A 23,629-nucleotide genomic window follows, 5' to 3' on the forward strand; every position below is an offset into this window, starting at 1 on the left:
GAACTACAATCCTGCAGCCTGTGGGAAAAAACAAAACAAACAAACAAAAAAACACATTCACAGAAAGATAGACAAGATGAAAAGGCAGAGGGCTATGTACCAGAGGAAGGAACAAGATAAAACCACAGAAAAATAACTAAATGAAGGGGAGATAGGCAACCTTCAGAAAAAGAATTCAGAATAATGATAGAGAAGATGATCCAGGACCTCGGAAAAAGAATGGAGGCAAAGATTGAGAAGATGCAAAAAATGTTTAACAAAGACGTAGACGAAATAAAAAACAAACAAAGAGAGATGAAAAATACAATAACTGAAATGAAAACTACACTAGAAGGAATCAATAGCAGAATAACTGAGGCAGAATAACAGATAAGTGATGTGGAAGACAGAATGGTGGAATTCACTGCTGGGGAACAGAATAAAGAAAAAAGAATGAAAAGAAGTGAAGACAACTAACAGACCTCTGGGGCAACATTAAATGCAACAATATTCACATTATAGGGGTCCTAGAAGGAGAAGAGAGAGAGAAAGGACCAGAGAAAATATTTGCAGAGATTATAGTCAAAAATTTCCCAAACATGGGAAAGGAAATAGCCACCCAAGTCCAGGAAGCGCAGTGAGTCCCATACAGGATAAGCCCAAGGAGAAACACAGTGACACACATAGTAATCAAATTGGCAAAAATTAAAGACAAAGAAAAATTACTGAAAGCAGCAAGGGAAAAATGACAAATAACAAGCAAGGGAAAAATGACAAATAACCAGCAAGGGAAAAATGACAAATAACATACAAGGGAACTCCCATAAGGTTAACAGCTGATTTCTCAGCAGAAACTCTACAAGCCACAAGGGAGTGGCATGATATATTTAAAGTGATGAAAGGGAAAAACCTACAACCAAGATTACACTACCCAACAAGGATCTCATTCAGATTCAATGGAGAAATCAAAAGCTTTACAGACAAGCAAAAGCTAAGAGAATTCAGAACAACCAAACCAGCTCTATAACAAATGCTAAATGAACTTCTCTAAGTGGGAAACACAAGAGAAGAAAAGGACCTACAAAAACAAACCCAAAACAATTTTAAAAATGGTCACAGGAACATATATATCAATAACTACCTTAAAAATGAATGGATTAAATCCTCCAGCCAAAAGACACAGGCTTGCTGAATGGACACAAAAACAAGACCCATATATATGCTGTCTACAAGAGACCCACTTCAGCCTATGGACACATACAGACTGAAAGTGAGGAGGTGGAAAAAGATATTCCAGGAAAATGGAAATCAAAAGAAAGCTGGAGTAGTTATACTCATATCAGATAAAATAGACTTTAAAATAAAGTATGTTACAAGAGACAAGGAAGGACACTACATTATGATCAAGGGATCAATCCAAGAAGAAGATATAACAATTATAAATATATATGCACCCAACATAAGAGCACCTCAATACATAAGGCAACTGCTAACAACTATAAAAGAGAAAATTGACAGTAACACAATAATAATGGGGGGGTTTAACACCTCACTTACAGCAATAGACAGATCATCAAAAATGAAAATAAATAAGGAAACAGAAGCTTTAAATGACACAATAGAACAGATAGATTTAATTGATAATTATAGGACATTCCACCCAAAAACAGCATATAACACTTTCTTCTCAAGTGTGCACAGAACATTCTCCAGGGTAGATCACATCTTGGGTCACAAATCAAGCCTCAGTAAATTTAAGAAAATTGAAATCAAATCAAGCATCTTTTCTGACCACAATGCTATGAGATTAGAAATGAATTACAGGGGAAAAAAACATAAAAAAAAAACCACATGGATGCTAAACAATACATTACTAAATAACCAAGAGATCACTGAAGAAATCAAAGAGGAAATCAAAAAATACATGAGAAAACTGACAATGAAAACACGACGATCAAAAACCTATGGGATGCAGCAAAAGCAGTTCTAAGAAGGAAATTTATAGCTATACAAGCCTACCTCAAGAAACAAGAAAAATCCCAATTAAACAATCTAACCTTACACCTAAAGGAACTAGAGAAAGAAGAATAAACAAAACCCAAAGTTAGCAGAAGGAAAGAAATCATAAAGATCAGAGCAGAAATAAATGAAATAGAAACGAAGAAAACAATAGCAAAGATCAATAAAACTAAAAGCTGGTTCTTTGAGAAGATAAACAAAATTGATAAACCATTAGCCACACTCATCAAGAAAAAGAGGGAGAGGACTCAAATCAGAAATGAAAAGGAGAAGTTACAACAGACACTGCAGAAATACAAAGCATCCTAAGAGACTACTACAAGCACCTCTATGCCAATAAAATGGGCAACTTGGAAGAAATGGACAAATTCTTAGAAAGGTATAACCTTCCAAGTCTGAACCAGGAAGAAACAGAAAATATGAACAGACCAATCACAAGTAACGAAATTGAAACTGTTATTAAAAATCTTCCAACAAACAGAAGTCTAGGAACAGATGGCTTCACGGGTGAATTCTACCAAATATTAGAGAAGAGCTAACACCTATTCTTCTCAAACTCTTCCAAAAAATTGCAGAAGAAGGAACACTCCCAAACTCATTCTATGAGGCCAACATCACCCTCATTCCGAAACAAGACAAAGATACTACAAAAAAGGAAAATTACAGACCAATATCACTGATGAATATAGATGCAAAAATCCTCAACAAAATACTAGCAAACAGAATTCAAGAATACATTAAAAGGATCATACACCATGATCAAGCGGGATTTATCTCAGCGATGCAAGGATTCTTCAATATATATAAATCAATCAATGTGATACACCATATTAACAAATTGAAGAATAAAATCCATATGATCATCTCAATAGATGCAGAAAAAGCTTTTGACAAAATTCAACACATATTTATGATAAAAACTCTCCAGAAAGTGGGCATAGAGTGAACCTACCTCAACATAATAAAGGTTATATACAACAAACACACAGCAAACATCATTCTCAATGGTGAAAAACTGAAAGCATTTCCTCTAACATCAGGAATGAGACAAGGATGTCCACTATCACCACTATTATTCAACATAGATTTGGAAGTCTTAGCCATGGCAATCAGAGAAGAAAAAGAAATAAAAGGAATACAAACTGGAAAAGAAGAAGTAAAACTGTCACTGTTTGCAGATGACATGATACTCTACAAAGAGAATCCTAAAAATGCCACCAGAGCACTACTACAGAGCTAATCAATGAATTTGGTAAAGTTGCAAGGTACAAAATTAATGCACAGAAATCTCTTGCATTCCTATACACTAATGATGAAAAATCTGAAAGAGAAATTATGGAAGCACTCTCATTTACCATTGCAACAAAAAGAATAATATATCTAGAAATAAACCTACCTAGGGAGACAAAAGACCTGTATGCAGAAAATTATAAGACACTGATGAAAGAAATTAAAGATGATACCAACAGATGGAGAGATATACCATGTTCTTGGATTGGAAGAATCAATATTGTGAAACGACTATACAACCCAAAGCAATCTACAGATTCAATGCAATCCATATCAAATTACCAATGGCATTTTTTACAGAACTAGAACAAATCACCTTATAATTTGTATGGAGACACAAAAGACCCTGAATAGCCAAAGCAGTCTTGAGGGCAACAAATGGAGCTGGAGGAATCAGACTCCCTGACTTCAGACTATACTACAAAGTTACAGTAATCAAGACAATACTGTACTGGAACAAAAACAGAAACATAGATCAATGGAACAAGATAGAAAGCCCAGAGATAAACCCATACACCTATGGTCAACTAACCTATGACAAAGGAGGCAAAGATATACAGTGGAGAAAAGACAGTCTCTTCAGTAAGTGGTGCTGGGAAAACTGGACAGCTACATGTAAAAGAATGAAATTAGAACACTCCCTAACACCATACACAAAAATAAACTGAAAATGGATTTGTGACCTAAATGTAAGACTGGACACTATAAAACTCTTAGAGGAAAACATTGGAAGAACACACCTTGACATAAATCACAGCAAGATCTTTTTTGGTCCATCTCCTAGAGTAATGGAAATAAAAACAAAAAATAAACAAATGGGACCTAATGAAACTTAAAAACTTTTGCACAGCAAAGGAAACCATAAATAAGATGAAAAAACAACCCTCATAATGGGAGAAAATATTTGCAAATGAATCAACAGACAAAGGATTAATCTCCAAAATATATAAACAGCTCATGCAGCTCAATAGTAAAGAAACAAACAACCCAATACAAAAATGGGCAGAAGACCTAAATAGAGATTTCTCCAAAGAAGATATACAGATGGCCAAGAAGCACATGATAAGCTGCTCAACATCACTAATTATTAGTGAAATGCAAATCAAAACTACAATGAGGTATCACCTCACACCAGTTAGAATAGGCATCTTTAGAAAATCTACCAACAACAAATGCTGGAGATGGTGTGGAGAAAAGGGAACTGTCTTGCACTGTTGGTGGGAATGTAAATTGATACAGTGACTTTGGAAAACAGTATGGAGGTTCCTTATAAAACTAAACATAGTATTACCATATGATCCAGCAATCCCACTACTGGGCATATACCCAGAGAAAACCATATTCAAAAACACACATGCACCCCAGTGTTTTTGCAACACTATTTATAATAGCCAGGTCATGGAAGAAGCCTAAATGACTTTTCACAGACAAATGGATAAAGAAGTTGTGGTACATATATACAATGGAATATTACTCAGCCATAAAAAGGAATGAAATTGAGTCATTTGTTGAGACATGGATGGATCTAGAGACTGTCATACAGAGTGAAGTAAGTCAGAAAGAGAAAAACAAATATCGTATATTAACGTATGTATGTGGAACCTAGAAAAATGGTACAAATGAACAGGTTTACAAGGCAGAAGTTGAGACACAGATGTAGAGAACAAATGTATGGACACCAAGGGGGGAAACCGAGGTGGGGTGGGGATGGTGGTGTGCTGAATTGGGCGATTGGGATTGACATGTATACACAGATGTGTATAAAATAGATGACTAATAAGAACCTGCTGTATAGAAAAACAAAACTAAACTAAACTAATACTAAACTTTCTTTGGGTTATTTGTATGGAAATATGTTAATATAAATGTTTCAGACATTACATGAAATTTGTAAAAATCTTATATGTTCTGGTATAATGTTATGTCATAATTCTAGTTATTATTTTAAAATGTATATCTCAGAAATAACTAAATTTCCTTGTCAATTGCATTATTATGAACTTTCATCAAATCTTTAACCGTGGTCATTTTTAAGTCTTTTGTCATTTACAGACAGTTCTGGGTGTACTCTGATGCTTTTGCAAAAATGTTCCTATAAAAGGGTTTCATCTTCAAGGAATTCATGGAAAAGACTCTGACAAGTAGAGATTTCTGGTAACTGACTCTACTGATGAACTGAATGAATAAGCATTTTCAGAACTCTAATGGAAAACTGATGAATTTATAAAAGTGCTAACAAAAGATCAAGATAAAAAAATATTAATTTCATTGGACTGAGTGAACTGATGTAGATGATTATAATTTTTGTGACTTTCTGTTTGAATAAAACAAAAAAAAATTTAAAAAACAAAAAAAGACATTCATTTGTGAGTTTCAGGAAGTATTCCTCTTCTGTGTCTGTCAACAAAAGAAAAAGAAGGTTGATCTTGGTGAATTGAATTTACCAGTTTTTCAAAAAAGATAGAAATGGGGAAAAAATAATTTACTGTATTGAATTGAAAATATTTGAACTTCTTTTAAAAGTGTGTAAATATTATGATGCTTTTCCAAAGTATTATTAATAAATATAATGGTAGTTTGAAAGATGTGAAAGTTTGTACTTTAAACTTACCCTAATCTAATACATACCAAATTCAAGTACATTTTCTTTCAAAATACACCTGAAAATTATTATGTTTCCATTTCCATGCTAGAATATTAATAGAACAAAACAAGTAAGACAATGTTCAGATGAATGTTCTACTTATTTTGCCCAACCCTATCCTAGAAGCTGTAGAGGCATTAAAAGGTTCAAAAGACCTACTCTAAAAAGCTCCATGAGGGCTTCCCTGGTGGTGCAGTGGTTGAGAATCTGCCTGCCAACGCAGGGACGCGGGTTCGAGCCCTTGTCTGGGAAGATCCCACATGCCGCGGAGCAATTTGGCCCTTGAGCCACAACTACTGAGCCTGCGCGTCTGGAGCCTGTGCTCCGCAACAAGAGAGGCCGCGATAGTGAGAGGCCTGCGCACCGCGATGAAGAGTGGCTCCCGCCCGCAGCAACTAGAGAAAGCCCCCACACAGAAACAAAGACCCAACACAGCCAAAATAAATAAAAATAAATAAAAAGCTCCATGATACTAGTATAAAAAAGGCATTAACCTTGCAATGTATCGATTTAATGATCAGATGATATTTATGTTATGATTCAAGTGTAATGTTCATAAGGTGCTTAAAAGTGTTATTTGGAATCTTGATATGTATAGTTATAAAATGTTCATTTTATATTATTTACATAAAGATTATAATGATATCATGGTCTTAATGAACTTGTTTTAACAGGTTTACTCTCTATCCTTTGAACTTTTAAGCATCCCACTTAAACCAAAACATTTGAACAGCAAGAAAATATATTGATTTCTTGTGTTCTAGACAAAGGCTAGTCCTCAAAGACAAAAATGCATACTTTTTGTCCTTAAGGAGTTTATAGACTATTGAAGAGCCTAGAAGAGTCATTTCATTTTTCCTCTACTGTGTATCACTCAGAGTCCTGATTGATATAAGCTAAAAATGGCTATTTGGAGGAAAATTTAAGAAAATTACTATTTACACAGGTTTGGGCAAGGTGGAGGGAATCTACAAGAAGTAATACATTGAAACCCAGAAGTCATTAACCTGCTAGGCTTCAAGCCAGGGTAAGGAGAGAAGCAGCAACTGGAATCCACAGTCAGGGAGAGCTGTGTAGAGAGGGCTGCCTGGCCTGAAGCTTTTCCTACTCACTAGGGGACTCAGTCAGGCTACTGCAATCTTGCCTGCATGCGGGAATTGGAGAAATACATTTCCAGATCTCACTCCTTCCTCCCCAAGGCTGAACCCAGTGAAGAACCAGAGGGCAAAGAAGTCCACCAATGTAATTCTTATAGATCAATATCTCATGGCACAAAGTAGGGAGAGGAAAATGTGGACAGTGGATCTAGGGGTGGTAGACAAGGATATCCAGCACTCACGGTGATGTATTAATGACCTTAATATGCTTTGGTTAGTAAAGATAACTGTGCCTGATTCAAAAGTAAGAGTAGCTTTATGGGTATCTGGGATTCTCGCTGTATTCTACTTACTTCTCCTTAACCAATATTCAACACTTCATTATATACAAAACCAGATTTAGGATTTCTGGTCTGAACTAAAATAATTCAATTTCACTTCCCTTATTTTTAAAATCGAGACAAAAATTATATCTGGGCTTTGTTATCTTAAGGTCAAAATCAAATGAGGTAAAATATGTAATATATTCATTGCATCATTTACCTCACCCAGTTCTTCCATTATAGAACTAAAAGAATGCTGTCTAATATTAATAAATGATAGCACCATTAAGAATAAAGTAAATTAAGCTATCAGCAAGTATATCAAAGGCAGATGATCTTTGAATTAAATGCTCTTCCCTTTCTACACAGGAATAATATTCAGTTCACTGAAACTAATTTTGTCTGGTTGATATTTTGCTGTATCACAAGGTCAAGTTTATTGACAAATAATTTATCTTACTGAGAATCACTAAATTTGAAGCTGGATATCATTAAAATCAAGAATTGGATGACATCTGGTGTTGAAGAAGGAACAATATATGGGGAATATCAAACGTTGGATGAAAGTCCTTCTCTATTAAATAACTTCAAGAGCTTGAAATAAAAGTTTATAATTACAACTTTCAAAAATTTAAATTCAGAAGGCCAAAATGGACTACGGTGGCATAAAACAATGTTATTAAATGTTTTTTTCTGGATTCAATGCAGTCAATGCACTAGAAGATTTTTTTTTTTTTAATGTGAATGTAATGACTTAAGGCAGGTTAGTTTTTATTAAATGTAGATGTTAGAGAACCAATACACACACACACACACACACACACACACACACACACACACCCCTTAACAATATTAGAGTTGAGGGATATTAATATATTTTTTAAAATTTTCAAATTAATGACTAAATTGGCATAGAATCAAAAGAGAGTAAACATGTTTGCAAGTTTAAAAAATTTCATTTATTTTTTATTTTCATGGGGCTTGTAAAATATGAAAATTACTAATGCTATTTAAACATTTCCAGAAATAAATACATAGAATTTCATTTTACTTTTTTCTGTCATGGGTGGTTTGGTATTTCAATTATTTCTGACATGTTATATGCCAACTAATATCTTGCAAAACTTGCCTGGAATATTACACTTTCCTTAGGCTTTTTCATTTTGTTTTATTACTCATTTTCATTCCCCAAAGTATTTGACATCTATAGTGCTGTAACTGCAATTTAAAAGGAATCCATTTGTGACAATAAGAATAATAAATTCTTATATTTGAACAGAATTAAAACTTTAAAAGCATTTCCATTTCAAATAAATGTTTTATCCTATTGTTATAATGAAATATTTTATGTATTATAATTTTCTTCTGCCACAAGTAATTCTAATAAACCCAGGAATCTACATTATTGCTTTCAATTCAATTTTTTCATTGTTCTTTTTTATAAAATTTATTTTCTCCTACAAACAATTTGCCTGGTCTTTTTAAAATACATGTTGTCTCTTCCATATTTCTACCTTTCTACTATGGATATTTCTACCTTTCTACTATGGATAAGAAAAATATTATCCATAAGACTGTGTTTTTTCCCCCTTTCCTGTTGATTAGATGTTAGAAAGTGTGTGCTTTGTTTATTTTATTTATTTATTTATTTAAATCTATAGATCACCTACTATCTTCCCTTTCTCTAATTTTTTCATTGACCCAAAAAGTTATGTTATTTCCAACCAGAGGCATTGTTTTTGTTTTTGTTTTGTTTTGGGTTTTTTTTTGTTGTTGTTGTTCTGAATATGTTTATATTTAAATATGTCTCAGATAATAAAATAGAAAGAATGCTTCATCTGGTGCCAGAGTGGGAACAAAGTCTTTCTAAATTGTTGCCCCGGGCACTGTGGATTTCTGGCAGGGACTCTCTGGGCCTGTTGTCCTCATTCATTTTTTCCTAGCTGCCTAGGGCTGCACTTTCTTTGGTAAGACTCTGCCTCTATGCCCTGAATTGGGGCCTCTCCTCCTAGGGGCTGTTTGAGCGGTGCTTCTCTTGAGTTGGAAATTAACCAGTTTGGGTTTCCCAGGACCCACCGTCACACTCATTGTCTCTGGGTCAAACCTGGGTGCTGTGGCAGTGACAGTGTAGGTCCCTGGAAGCAGCAGCTGGAATTAATCTCCACGGTCACCTGAAGTGGCATCTTGGTTAATCCCACTGACAGAAATGACAGCGTCCGCAAGATTATTATACTTCTCATCCCGCACCATTCCCCTTATGCCTTGGTGTACCTGTTCCAAGAATTAAATTTGGGTTTCCCGATTACCCAGCCACTCGTGAGGTAACTTGTTGTGGAAACTTGTCACAACTCAGTTCCAGCGTGACCTCAGAACAATTGGTATGGATGTAAAGTCTTGCATTCCCTTGCTGAGAGAATACCAGGAAGCCCCACTGGCGATGCCATCTGGGAAGTAGTCCCCACAGTTCCAACCTTGGTGCATCCATCCATGTGCATAGGAGTAGACCTTGGTCACCTTCTGGAAAAGTGTGTCATCAGGCGTGGGGGTATTGGCAGTGCAGCAGAAACCTCGGACCCGTGCTGAAGAGACTTGTCATATGAGTAATTGGCCACCACTGCCCCTCCATGGAGATTGGCAGAAAGGACAAACTTGAAGGAGCAGATCCACTGGATCACTGCCTGGGTCTCGGGTTCCACCTGATTTTTCCAGTTGTCTGGAAGGGACAAGTGGTGGTTGGGGCTCCTGTTCTTCTCATTGTAGTAGATGTAGGTATTGAGATCCTTTTCCCCCTTCTTTCCAGACCAAGGGGAAACAAACTTCTTCAGCGAGGGCTACACGTACGGCACTCAGCTGCAGAAGTGCTGGCCAGGCCAGGAGCACCTCTACCCGTTGGACAACATGGACGAGATACCCGAGTGGGTGCACCAGCTGGTGATCCAGAAGATGGTGGAGCACCACGTCATACCCACAGGCTTCGTCAACAGCACCGTCATCAAAGACTACCAGCCCGGCAGCCACATCGTGTCTCACATAGACCCCACCCACATCTTCGAGTGCCCCATCATGTCTGTGTCCTTCTTCAGCGACTCCGTGCTCTGCTTCAGCTGCAAGTTCCAGTTCAAGCCTATCTGGGTGTCGGAGCCCGTGCTTTCCCTGCCCGTGCACAGGAGCAGCATGACTGTGCTCAGTGGATATGCTGCTGATGAACTCACTCACTGCATCCGGCCTCAGGACATCAAGGAGCACAGAGCAGTCACCATCCTCAGGAAAACAGGTTTAGGTTTACAGAAAGTTGTGAAGATAGCAGAGAGCTCTCTGTTCGTTCCCCCTCCTGGACGAGATTAGATGCACTCAGGTTGGAAACAAAGTCCCTGAGCAGCTCCGTGTTACCACCCAGCTATGCCTCAGATCATCTGTCAGGAAAAAACAGGGACCCCGCTGTAGGTTTTTCCCTTTCATCACTTTAAATATTTCCTGCCACTCCCTTCTGGCTTGCAGAGTTTCAGCTGAAAGATCAGCTGTTAACTTTATGGGCATTCCCTTGTATGTTATTCGTTGTTTTTCCCTTGCTGCTTTTAATATTTTGTGTGTGTGTTTAATTTTTGATAGTTTGATTATTATGTGTCTTGGCATATTTCTCCTTGTATTTATCCTGTATGGGACTCTCTGTGCTTCCTGGACTTGATTAACTATTTCCTTACCCAAATTATGGAAGTTTTTGACTATAATCTCTTCAAATATTTTCTCAGTCCCTGTTTTTTTCTTCTGCTGCTGAGACCCATATATTTCGCATGTTCATGCATTTAATATTGTCTCAGAGGTCTCTGAGACTGTTCTCAATTCTTTTCTTTCTTTTTTCTTTATTCTTCTCTGCAGTAGTTATTTCCACTATTTTATCTTCCAGGTCATTTATCCGTTCTTCTGCCTCAGTTATTCTGCTATTGATCCCTTGAAGAGAATTTTTAATTTCATTTATTGTGTTGTTCATGATTGTTTGCTTGGTCTTTAGTTCTTCTAGTTTCTTGTTAAATGTTTCTTGTATTTTCTCCATTCTATTGCCAAGATTTCAGATCATCTTTGCTATCATTATTCTGAATTCTTTTTCAGGTAGACTGCCTATTTCCTCTTCATTTGTTACATCTGGTGGGTTTTTACCTTGCTCCTTCATCTGCTGTGTGTTTCTTTGTCTTCTCATTTTGCTTAACTTACTGTGTTTGGGATCTTCTTTTCACAGGCTGCAGGTTCATAGTTCCTGTTGTTTTTGGTGTCTGTCCCCAGTGCCTAAGATTGTTTCAGTGGGTTGTGTAGGCTTCCTAGTGGAGGGAGCTAGTGCCTGTGTTCTGGTGGATAAAGCTGGATCTTGTCTTTCTGGTGGGCAGGGTCACATCTGGTGGTGTGTTTTGGAGTGTCTGTGACCTTAGTATGATTTTAGGCAACCTCTCTGCTAATGGGTGGGGTTGTGTTCCTGTTTTGCTATTTTTTTGTCATAGCGTGTCCAGCACTGTAGCTTGCTGGTCGTTGAGTGGAGCTGGGTCTTGGCCTTGAGATGGAGATCTCTGGGAGATTTTTGCTGTTTGATATTACATGGAGCTGGGAGGTCTCTGGTGGACCAATGTCCTGAACTTGGCTCTCCCACCTCAGAGGCACAGTCCTGATGACTGACTGGAGCACCAAGAGCCTGTCATCCACATGGCTCAGAATAAAAGAGAGAAGAAAAGAAAGTAAAATAAAATTTTAAAAAAGTTATTAAAATAAAACACAAAAAATAATTATTAAAAAAGTTTTTAAGTAATTTAAAAAAAAGAAAGAAAAATGAGAACAACCAAACCAAAAAACAAATCCACCAATGATAACAAGTGCTTAAAACTATAATAAAAAGTACCAAAATAAACAAACAAAAAATGGACAGACAGAACACTAAGACAAATGGTAAAAGGAAATCTATACAGACAAAATTACACACAGAAGCATATGTGTACACATTCACTAAAAGAGAAAAGGGAAATATATATATATATATATCGTTGCTCCCAAAGTCCACCTCCTCAATTTGGGATGATTTGTTGTCTATTCTGGTATTCCACAGATGCAGGGTACATCAAGTGATTGTGGAGATTTAATCCGCTGCTCCTGAGGCTGCTGGGAGAGATTTCCCTTTCTCTTCTTTGTTCGCACAGTTCCTGGGATTCAGCTTTGGATTTGGCCACGCCTCTGCATGTAGCTCACCTCAGGGCATCTGTTCTTCGCTCAGACAGGACGGGTTTAAAGGAGCAGCTGCTTTGGGGGACTCTGGCTCACTCAGGCTGGGGGGAAGGTGGGCTGTGGAGTGCAGGGTGAGCCTGCCGCAACAGAGGCCTTTGTGATGTTGCACCAGTCTGAGGCATGCCATTTGTTCTCCTGGGGAAGTTGTCCCTGGACCACTGGACCCTGGCAGTGGTGGGCTGCACAGGCTCCCGGGAGGGGAGGTGTGGATAGTGACCTGTGCTTGCACACAGGTTTCTTGGTGGCGGCAGCAGCAGCCTTAGCATCTCATGCCCGTCTCTGTGGTCTGCACTGATAGCTGAGGCTCGCGCCTGTATCTGGAGTTCCTTTAAGCAGCCCTCTTAATACCCTGTCCTTGCGCACCAGGAAACAAAGAGGGAAGAAAAAGTTTCTTGTCTCTTCGGCAGCTCCAGACTTTTTCCCGGACTCCCTCCTGGCTAGCTGTGGCACACTAGCCCCCTACAGCCTGTGTTCATGCAGCCAGTCCCCTCCCTGGGATCCGACCTCCGAAGCCTGAGTCTCAGCTCCCAGCCCCTGCCTGGCCCGGCAGGTGAGCAGACAAGCCTCTGGGGCTGGTGAGTGCTGGTCGGCACTGATCCTCTGTGTGGGAATCTCTCCGCTTTGCCCTCACCCCCGTTGCTGCGCTCTCCTCCATGGCTCCGAAGCTCCCCCCCTCCACCACCCGCAGCCTCTGCCCATGAAGGGGCTTCCTAGTGTGTGGAAACCTTTCCTCTTCCACAGCTCCCTCCCACTGGTGCAGGTCCAGTCCCTATTCTTTTGTCTCTGTTTTTTCTTTTTTCTCTTGCCTTACTCAGGTACGTGGGGAGTTTCTTACCTTTTGGGAGGTCTGAGGTCTTCTGCCAGCGTTCAGTAGGTGTACTGTAGGAGTTGTTCCACATGTAGATGTATTTCTGATGTATTTGTGGGGAGGAAGATGATCTCCACATCTTACTCTTCTGCCATCTTGAAGCTCCTCCCTATTTTCTCTTGTAACTCAATTGTTTCTAAATGTCTCATCAACATTGCTGGAGAGGTTTGGTGGAAACAGACCAAATAATATATGATACAATTGGGACTGCTTGACCTTCAGTTAAAATGCTAATATCAACACTTGTTATATGCTACTTTCTTTCATGTTTCTTCTTTATGTTTTCTACTTCCTTTTGCTAATGTTTTCCCCCTTCAAACTGTCTTCTAAGCTGTCTCTGAGTTTATAATAATGCCCATTTCATCTGTGTTTTAAAATTTCATGACTATGCTCTACCTTATCTGGCTTACATGTTATATATATATAAAATATTCTCTCCAATGTTCCTGTTATTTCCAGGGTGATTCTATTATTAACTCTAAAATTGATTAAAGGTCCTATATCATTCTCTTATGGTCAGCTTCAAAATTTGCTTTCCTTAAGTGATTTGCATGTTTACTGAATATCTGCAAGTGAAAAAGTGTATGAAGTTATTTAAAAGGATAATTTCTTCAGTCTTTCATTTTAACTCTTTTAGGTCATTGAATGTAAGAATATAACTCACATATTGAGCAGTCTAGTTGGGATACATTATTGCATGATCTGTAACCACTAGTATAATATTTAATCAAAATTCTTTTTTAGTCAAATATTTTAGGAATAGTCTGCAATGTTTTTAAGTTCACCAATCAGAGCTAGACTTTCACGGCCATATAAATTTATACATATGGTCTTTCCTAGACTTGAAAGTCATGTAGCATTTGTTATTGCTAAGGAATCCTGTTCCTATTGTTCTTTATATATTGTTTATTGTTTAATAATATTTGCACTTCACATTTTATTGTGGTACTTATTTGTCCTTTTTCCCTTCTGTAAATAACAGTGAGGTTTGAAATTTCTCAATCCTTACATGTACTTTGTGGAATTAAGCAATGAGAGACCATATTTTAATGTTTTACTGTGATGTTTGAATAGATATTCTCTGTTTCTCCCTTACATTATGTTTGTATATTTGCTGTCCAGTTTTAACTATCTTTACACTCTTGTTTTTCTCACATTTTTGTCCAGGAGTAAATTCATGGCTTACCTTGTGACCCAATATTTCTAAAATTCTCATCAGTATGGCCTTATTAACCTTAATAAGGTTAATATATGAAAATATCAAATGTGTAAATCAAATTGGTACTTGGAACTGCTTGATATTGAGTTCAACTCATGACAAGCCAAAACTTGTTATTGCTGGGCTGCACCTCACAGGCATACAAGGCCTGTGTTTTCCCAGCTTCAAGACCAAAGAGAGAGCTGGGAGTCAGCAACAGAGAAATCAATGGTTTAATGGGTGGGGGACCTTACACATCTGGAGCAAGGTCCTGGAGCAGCACCCCACCTTGTGCAGTGGAAGCCAGACAGGACATGGTAGCAGTCTTTGCTCCTGGGGGGAAGGGGAGATTACCAGTTATATGAGAATTGATAGCAAGTTGGCTCATTAGCTACCAGAGAAACCAGTAGAGGGGCACACACCTCACTGCCCCTCCGATAAGAACAATCACTAGCTGGGGCCTGGGGCAAGTACATAAGAAAGTCAGTCATGTGCATAGGGCATAAGTGAAGCAGGTACTGTTCTGGCAGGGGATGTACAGTGAACAAGAGAACAGCCATCTTGAGTGGTCTGACCAAATGTACTATTTTCTTTCATATTTTGCTTTTTTTCTTTGTTTATATTTCCCTAATGTTAAAATTTTATGTCCCTATTCTTTATTATTGTTATTGATTAGTGTTTATACTACATAATCTAATTAAAAATAACATTATAAAACAGACTTACAAGGAAGTGAAATTTCTGTCTTGAGAACACTTGATATGGTAATTTTGGGAAGGACTTTTTTGCTACAAACATATTCTGTGTATCCTCATGATTTTACCAAGGTAATTATTTTTGGAATTATCCTGAATGGTATAACGCAACATGTCTTCCAAAATACCCCTGATAATGTCTACACCTATATGAGTGCTATATTCCTGCTGTTTGGTGAAGAATTAAGACAAAATTACTGCTGCTAAATATATACAGAGGAGAAAAAAATCCACCTTTGGATAGATTTTCTTTACTACGAGAAGGATCATGTAAATGTTTCTCTTAATTAAACAAAAGTAAAATAAAGGAATGTCCCATTATGTTATTTAAATATTGAAACCAAATCTTTTGTAATTTTATGAAGGCTGTAGTTCTCCAAGGTCCAATGGATTACAGAGAAAATAGATGATTTGAATAAGGAAAACAATGGCCTTCTAAGAGAGAAAGGGCAGTAACACGACCCTTGCTTTCTAGAATTTAAAGTTAATTAAAAAATCTTTCAGAAAAAACATGAGTCTTGTGATAAAATTCTCCTAGAAGGAATGAACACAAAAAGCACTAAAGTGTAACTGATCAGGACAAAAGACATGTTCTGAGGTGATGACCTGGACTTTGCACATGTACCTATAGGTTGATTACAGAGGATTTGATTTTATATATCAGGTGGCTTACTCCATTCAGGACATGGATATTGTAGCATTGTTTCTGGCTTTCAAGAACACAGAATTAAGATAAAGTTATTAATGGATAGGTTAGGTGATGATGTAATAATACACAATCAGAAGCTCAATGGCTTAAAACAGGTTTTATAACTACATAGGCAATGCTGGTTGGTTGGGGCATCTGCTTATCTTAACCACTTAAAGGGTAGGCAGATAAAGTCCCTATGTCAACACATGCTATAATGACTTCCTCAGCAAAGGAACAAAATGATGGAAAATTATGCACCTCTTAAATGATTTCACTCAAAAGTGACAAATATTACTTATATTTCTCATATTTCATTGGCTAAAGCATGTCATATGGTCATGCTTAACTCTAAAAGTTCAGGAAATTCCAACCCTAGGTTGTGTCTTGAAGTAGAAAACCAGAAAGATTGGTGAACAGCACTGCTGATTCTTCAGCATTACACTGGTAGACATTTTATAGAAATTACTTGACATTTTGCCTATGATAGACACATAGTTGTCTAGACACCACTTAAGTCCCTTTACAGTGATATGATTCAGTGAAACTGGAAGAATAATCCAACAATTTAAAAATTCTGTTTCATTTTTGTGTTTAATTTACCACATTTTCCCTTTTGTCGCTATATTTTATTTCCTGTACACTTAATACCATATCACATAAAATAGACTATGGCATCAGGAACTATTTTAAGTGTTGTAAAAAATAAGCAAATAAAATAATTTAAAATAATGACTAAATTCACAAAGTCAGTTTGGGAAAATAATGATTGACATTGGAAACCTCTTTTTTCAAAGTGGCTAAATTGTTGTAGTCCAAATTGTTAATAAATTGTACACAGGAGTGGTAGGCTTAAAATACAAGGGTAATTATGTAGAGAATCAATAATGGAATCAAAATGATTCTTGTCATTTCACTGTTAAAAGACATTTTATTGTTAATACTATTCAGATTTTAATCTGCCCTATGACCAAGAGGTCCTTAATGTTTCCCTCAGATTGACTAAACTTTGTACAGTCTTCCTGCCTCTAGACTTTGACTCTACTTTTCTTAGACATTTACCTTAAAAAGCTTGTAAATTATTTTTATGCATCTTTGAAATGTAAATTTTTTAAAAGCCTCTTGTCAGTTTTACAACCCAAGGATGTCTTTCAAGGACCTAGTAGCCATCCCTTTGAAAGGTAGTTATTAAAGATGGCTTCCCTGTTTCCCAGTGTCTCTGGGATGGTAAGAGTCTAATTTCTTTTAGAGCCCTACTCCAACTTGTAAAACCACCACCTATCATAACAACAGAAGACAGTTTACTTTTCCTTTAGGTAAATCCAATTAACAAAACTGGCTGCCCAGTGGTCTCCCTCTCACCCCAGAGTTTAACACTCCCTGTACTTTGTCCTTTCAGCAGAGTTGAGTTCAGACTTCCTTCTAGTTTCTCTAATTGTATTTCCTGTAAATACATTAGAATTTATTTTAAAACTACATTTAAGGTCAAGATAAGTTTACCCCAATAGTATGTATTTGTTAAAAAATAAGCTATTAATAGTATTATTCTCAATGTGGTGATCTAGTGAGAAAATGTTTTCTTTGAATATCTCTTACATTTTCTAAAGTCCCAATAAGCCTCTCACCATCTCCCATTATAATATTTAAATGTACAATAGTTTAAATAGTTTGGATGTTTGGGTTTTCATTTTGTTAAAAAACAGTAAATTCTTCAAAATTAATTGTCATATACTTAGCATTATTGATTCATTTCCTTTATTTAAGGCATTTTCATTCTTGCAGGTCATTCTACCTGCTTTTATATCTTCAGATTTAACACAGAATGGTTTGGATGCTTAACATATAAATAAATGAAGGAATAAATAAGCCGTCATTTATATAGTTATGCTTTAACCATATGGCAGCAGAGGTTTTTCAGAGTTTATAATGTCTGAAATAAAGACCATTAAAACATAAAGCTCTTCTGTCACATGTGAAGAATAAAATATTAACTATTAGCCAAAGTTAGATCATTGATTTCTTTCTGCTATTGACCACAGAAAGTCTACTGAAACCTCATAAATTACTGTCAAACACTGATTCGCAGAATACTATCCAACTACACGGTAATTTATGTTACAAATAATATGATACAGTCTTTCCTTTAATACTAATCAATCTGTGTCTTTATTGATAAGCCATATGATTCATAATGAAAAATATATTCTCATTGATGCCATTATTACAAATCTGTGAGCTTTGGGGAGTGAAGAGGTGGTTTAATCTTACAGGTGTCTCCTAATACCACAATGACTAAAACTGTAGACATTAGAATTCTCTCTATTGTTGTTACTGTGTGGGTCAATAAATAAAACAGATTTTTTGCAAACTTGATTGCAGATCATTCAAATTTTAGCATGGAATGACTTCACCTTGAATTCAATTTGTCTCTGTAAATTTAGATTTACTCTTATTTAGGGCTTTACAAAATAAGCCCTCACTGAATATTAGAGTAAAAAGTTTTTATAATATTTTCCAACGACTTTAATTTTTATATCATGTGGCATATTCAATATCATGGCAAGCACATGATAAGCACAAATTTCCAAAAAATATTTTTTACCATAAACATCATCAATTAATTTTAACACACTTTTATTATAACCATTTCTATTTAGATTAATTAAATTTGATAAGCAAAGATTTTAATTCAAAAGTTAAAGTGTTTATTTTCATTGCACTGATGTTCATGCTCTCTGAAGAAGAGAATAGAGTTAAATATTTTAAATGAATCCTAAAAATCTTGTAGATAAATATTATCTTACTCTGACCCAAGGATAATGATATATTCTGATGTTCCGTAAACTGCAGAATGATCCTTCCTTTAATAACAGAAATATATCAACTTCACTAAATTTTTCTTTGACATATTTGCTTCATTAAAACCTGTAAGATTTTGTAAAGAATTGATGTTCTGCTTCAAAATATTTAGCGTTTAATTCAAGCCAGACAAAATGATTATACAGAGGACTTCTTCTAAATCTATAAATAGGTAGGTTGTGAGTCAAGATTGGTGAGTCATATGAATGTTTCTAATCAGAAAACAACTCTTAACGATCACATACAATAGAGTCAATCCCTCCATAAACAGCATTTGAAACACAACCAGAAAATCGTCACCTCATGAAAGCATTGTGAAGATTTTTGGCTGTAAAATGATCTATGAAAAGATAGGAAAATTAGAATGCTTTTATGTATAATCTCATATTTACATAGAAATATGAGACTAGAATAGTGTTTATAAATAAAAGAAAAAATAAAGAGTAAGATGTCTAAAATTTAGAGAGAAAGATAAGTCTTCCCAATAACACAGAATGAGATGAACTAAAGAGATGAATTATAATGATCTAGTACAATGTGAAACTTTTTTATTACCTATTGCAATATTAACTAAAATTAATGCAGGATGCTTATTCTGTGATCATCTCATTTAAGCCTATGAAATCTTCAACTTTAGGATTATATAACCTAAGCACTAGAAGGGATGTAGACCCTAAATTTCTTCTGTCACATTTATTTATGACCATAAACCCTCTTGATTAATCCCTCAGGAAATTTATGTCAACAAGATAATTCGTTCCACTTCAGTGTCTTCTAAAATCATGATAAAGTTCGTTAATATATAGAGTTCAACTCTGTCTTCTAATGCCATTCTCTCCTATGACACAGGTATAGTGCTTACCAAATATGGCACTCCATAGTTAACATTTCCTAGCGTCCTCAAAGTTTGATATAGCTGTGTGACTACTCTGGCTAATGAGCTGTGGGCAGAAAAAAAATAGTGTGTCCCTTTTGGGCCAATGCATGGAAGAGTCAGAGCATGATTTTCCAACTCTCTCCCTCTGCTCTAAGCACCTAAAGATCACATGTTTCAGATGGGTGTCTACAAAATGGTAGAGAGCATCTATCAGCAGGAGTACTTGAATGACCACATGGAGCAGAGCCCTCATAGACATGAACTGACAAGTATTAGGATCAATTAATCATTTTTGGGGGTTAAGCTACTGAGACTTTCAGGCTTTTTGCTGTTGTAGCATATCTGAGCATATCCTAACCTATCCTACAATCTCTTGCCTAAGGCATTTGCTGGAACCTCAGAAATGTCTAATAATTTTTCCATGTGGGGTTCAGTCAGGTAATTGGGGACAATGACCTCCCTAAGTGTCATGTTCTAGATAAGCAATGTTAAAACAATAGTCAGATCTGCTAAGTGATGTTGTCATAACAAACAACTCCCAAATTTCAGTGTTTGCAACTACAAAAATTTATTTCTCTCCCAGCACCTGTCAGTTTGGCTGCAGGGTGGCAGTGGCTCTGATGCATAGGTCTTTTTCAATGAAAGAGAAACCCTTTAGGGACTGTATGGATGAAAGACAAAAACATTGGGGAAGCACACACAGGTTTTGACGTTTTTGCTCAGGGTTAGCACTTGTCACTTGCACAAGTTGCTTTCAGAGACAAATGGTCAATTCTGGAGTAAATGGAATATGAAGTTTAATCACTTCACAAGGAGAGGTAAAAATAATAATAATAATAATTGGGAGCAATAAGAAAATATGCAACCTTTAGTTTCTTTAATTATTTGCTTCTATAGACATTGCCAAATATTATACTTGGAACATGGTGGTAAATGTCTTGAGTCAATGGCTTTTATCTCTCAACATTCTGCTTACTCCAATATTATTGTTCCTTAACAATTTGCCTCTGAAAAATGTATTTTTGCATCCATTGTATTTAGAGTTACTCTTGCCAGAGAAGAGTAGAATATGCCTTAAAATTCACTCCTTCTGGACTATACATTGTCTTTTAATGAAATTTAAGATACATTAACTTTTTAATCACCTAGATCATATTATATTACTGACACATGTAATTATAAGTTCAACTTAAAAGCCTAATATTTTATATTGTCCTCATACTGTTTTTCTGCATTTAAATCATTAAACCTTAAGAACAGAATGTAGTTTTTATTCATATTAAATTGTATCTAGTTAGATTGAACCCATTTATCCAGACTGTTCAGATTTTTTGGCATCATGATTTTGTCATCCAATACATCCCTCTTAATTTTGAATCATAGCCTTTCTGGCCATTCCCTTGAACCCTAAGTTTGGTAGGAATACAAAACTGAAGATTGTACAAATGTTCCTATCATAGAAAATTCTCTAAAAGATGACATCAGTCAAATGTTGTCTCAGAATGTTTTAGACATGGTTCCCCAAATACAGATGCTTTTCTACATCTGGCATATAAGTGAAAAACTGAACAAAAGAAAGACAGAAATTTGGCTTACTATTAAAACTAGATGCCCCAGACATAACACATTTCCTTGTCTCCGTGATGAATTTTGGATATGTCTTTTTTATAAACCTGTTGGAGCAGGGAGGGATGTAAAGAAAATAATTATGGTTTAGAGATACATATAGCACTTTAGTGATAACTTCTGTGCATTTTTGTTTATGGAATATGGTAATAATCTCATCTAATTTTCCATGAGTAGCCAATTATCTGAGTGTCACTCACAGAATAGTCCATGATTTTCCACTGATTTATGATATTTTCTTGCCATCTTTGTCATTATACTGTAATCTAGGTAGAAGGAGGCACATATTAACAGATTGTAAGAATCAAAATGTGAACTTCTTGGGTGAGGGGGCATTGTTCTGTTAACCACACTTTTATAAACCTGTTCAAGTTTATTCACATTGCTTTATGTGATTACTTTTTAAATTAGTCAAGAGAATAAAGGTGAAAAAATATGGAATCCTACTGTTTTTTTGTAATTATTTATATAATTATGTTTATTGACACTTCGTGTGTGTGTGTGTGTGTGTGTGTGTGTTTAAATTACTGTCTGGTGCCAGCTCTTTTCAGCTTGATAAAGTTCCTTTTGTATTTCTTGTAAGACAAATTCAACTAGTAACAGATTCTCTCACCTTTTGTTTATCTGGGGAAGTCTTTATTTAGCCTTCATTTGCATGGATCTTTGAGCTATCCTTCTTGGAGTTTGATGAGCTTCTTAGATATGTAAATTATTTTTCAATAAATTTGTGTAGTTTTCAGCTATTGTTTCTTTGAATATTTTTCTTCTCTTTTTGTCTCTCTCCTCTCTTTCTGATACTACCATTGCGTGTATTTTGGCATGCTTAATGGTGTCCCAAATTTTCCTGAGGCTCTCCTCATTTATCTTCATTCATTTTTTTCCCATCTTTTTTTTGTATCTTCAGTTCACTTACTCTTTCTTCTGTCAATTAATAGCTACTTAAAAGCCTCCCAGTGATTTTATTTTTCATTTCAGTTATTTACTTTTCAACTCCAGAATTTCATTTGTTCTTTTTTCTGATTTCAATATCTTTATTGATATTCGCCATTTTATGTGACACTGTCATCATACTTTGATTTATTTCTTTAATCATAGTCCCATTAATTCCATAAAATGGCTTATAATAGTCATCTTGAAGATTTTTTTCTAATAAATCTGGACATCTGCTTATGCTCATAGGAAATTTCTGTTACCTTTACAACATATAGGTTAAATATTCCTGTTTCTTAGCATGTCTCATATTTTTTTGTTAGAAACATTTTAGATGTATATTTTAGCAACTCTGGGTACTGGCCTCACCATTCCTCCAGTCTTGTTATTGTTTTGTTTATTACATTAGTGACTCACTGGATTATTTTGATGAAGTCTATTTCTCCTCACACAGAGTTGATCCTTAGTAGGGCACAGTTTTGGGTATGCTCACAGTCATCCTGAGATAACAGTGATTTTGGTAGGGATCTCTTCTTTTCTTTCCCTGACTGCGTTCATCTGCTAAATTCCACAAATGATGATAGTTCCTTTGGGAGGACATTGGGAACTATGTATTTCATGACCTGCTTTCCCCCTACATCCAAGGCTCTGGAGCTTGGCATGGAGACAATGGCAAACTTCTCACTGAGTGATGCCCACCTGCTAGAAGCAAAGCACTTGATGGGGGGTTGAAGTGGGAAGCCTCTCAGCTTATCTCCCTTGGCGTGGAATCACTGTCTCATGAGCTGAGGCAAGGATGATCAGGGTCCCAGTATTCAAAATGGTGAAATGCCTAAAACAGGGCTTCCATTCCATGAGTGGTGGCTGGGCAGAAAAAGTGAGCCCTGCTTCTCCATTGTACTCACCGGGATTTAGCCTCAGCAACAGATAAGACAATTGAGAAATGGGGAGATAGGGAGCTCTGTGTTCTTGTCTACAGCAGTCAGGAGTGGATGCTCTGCCTCCCTGGCCAAGGAGGTAGGGAGGAGAAGATTATTCTTTGTTCAGCTACCACAGACTCTTATCTTTCTTACCAAGTTTTCATAGATTTTCTTGATTAGATGTTTCTTCACTAACCAGCTGCTCTTAAAACCACTTCCAGAGGCTTAAATTATTGTTTTTCCAGAGTTTACACCAGTTTCACTGAGTAATCAGTCAGCAGAACTACTTATGCT

General features: G+C 36.3%; 2 pseudogenes; one reads left to right on the top strand and one right to left on the bottom strand.

Annotated features, from left to right (window-relative positions):
- Positions 1–7,854: 7,854 nt before the first annotated feature.
- LOC111164971 (carboxypeptidase N catalytic chain pseudogene) lies at positions 7,855–10,183 on the bottom strand (annotated as a pseudogene).
- A 67-nt stretch (positions 10,184–10,250) lies between these two features.
- LOC149747041 (RNA demethylase ALKBH5 pseudogene) lies at positions 10,251–10,697 on the top strand (annotated as a pseudogene).
- Positions 10,698–23,629: the final 12,932 nt, after the last annotated feature.

The sequence above is a fragment of the Delphinapterus leucas genome, chromosome 17 (assembly GCF_059928025.1).
Source record: "Delphinapterus leucas isolate spDelLeu-1000000601 "Yukka" chromosome 17, BTC_Dleu_Yukka2, whole genome shotgun sequence".
NCBI classification, from domain to species: domain Eukaryota; kingdom Metazoa; phylum Chordata; class Mammalia; order Artiodactyla; family Monodontidae; genus Delphinapterus; species Delphinapterus leucas.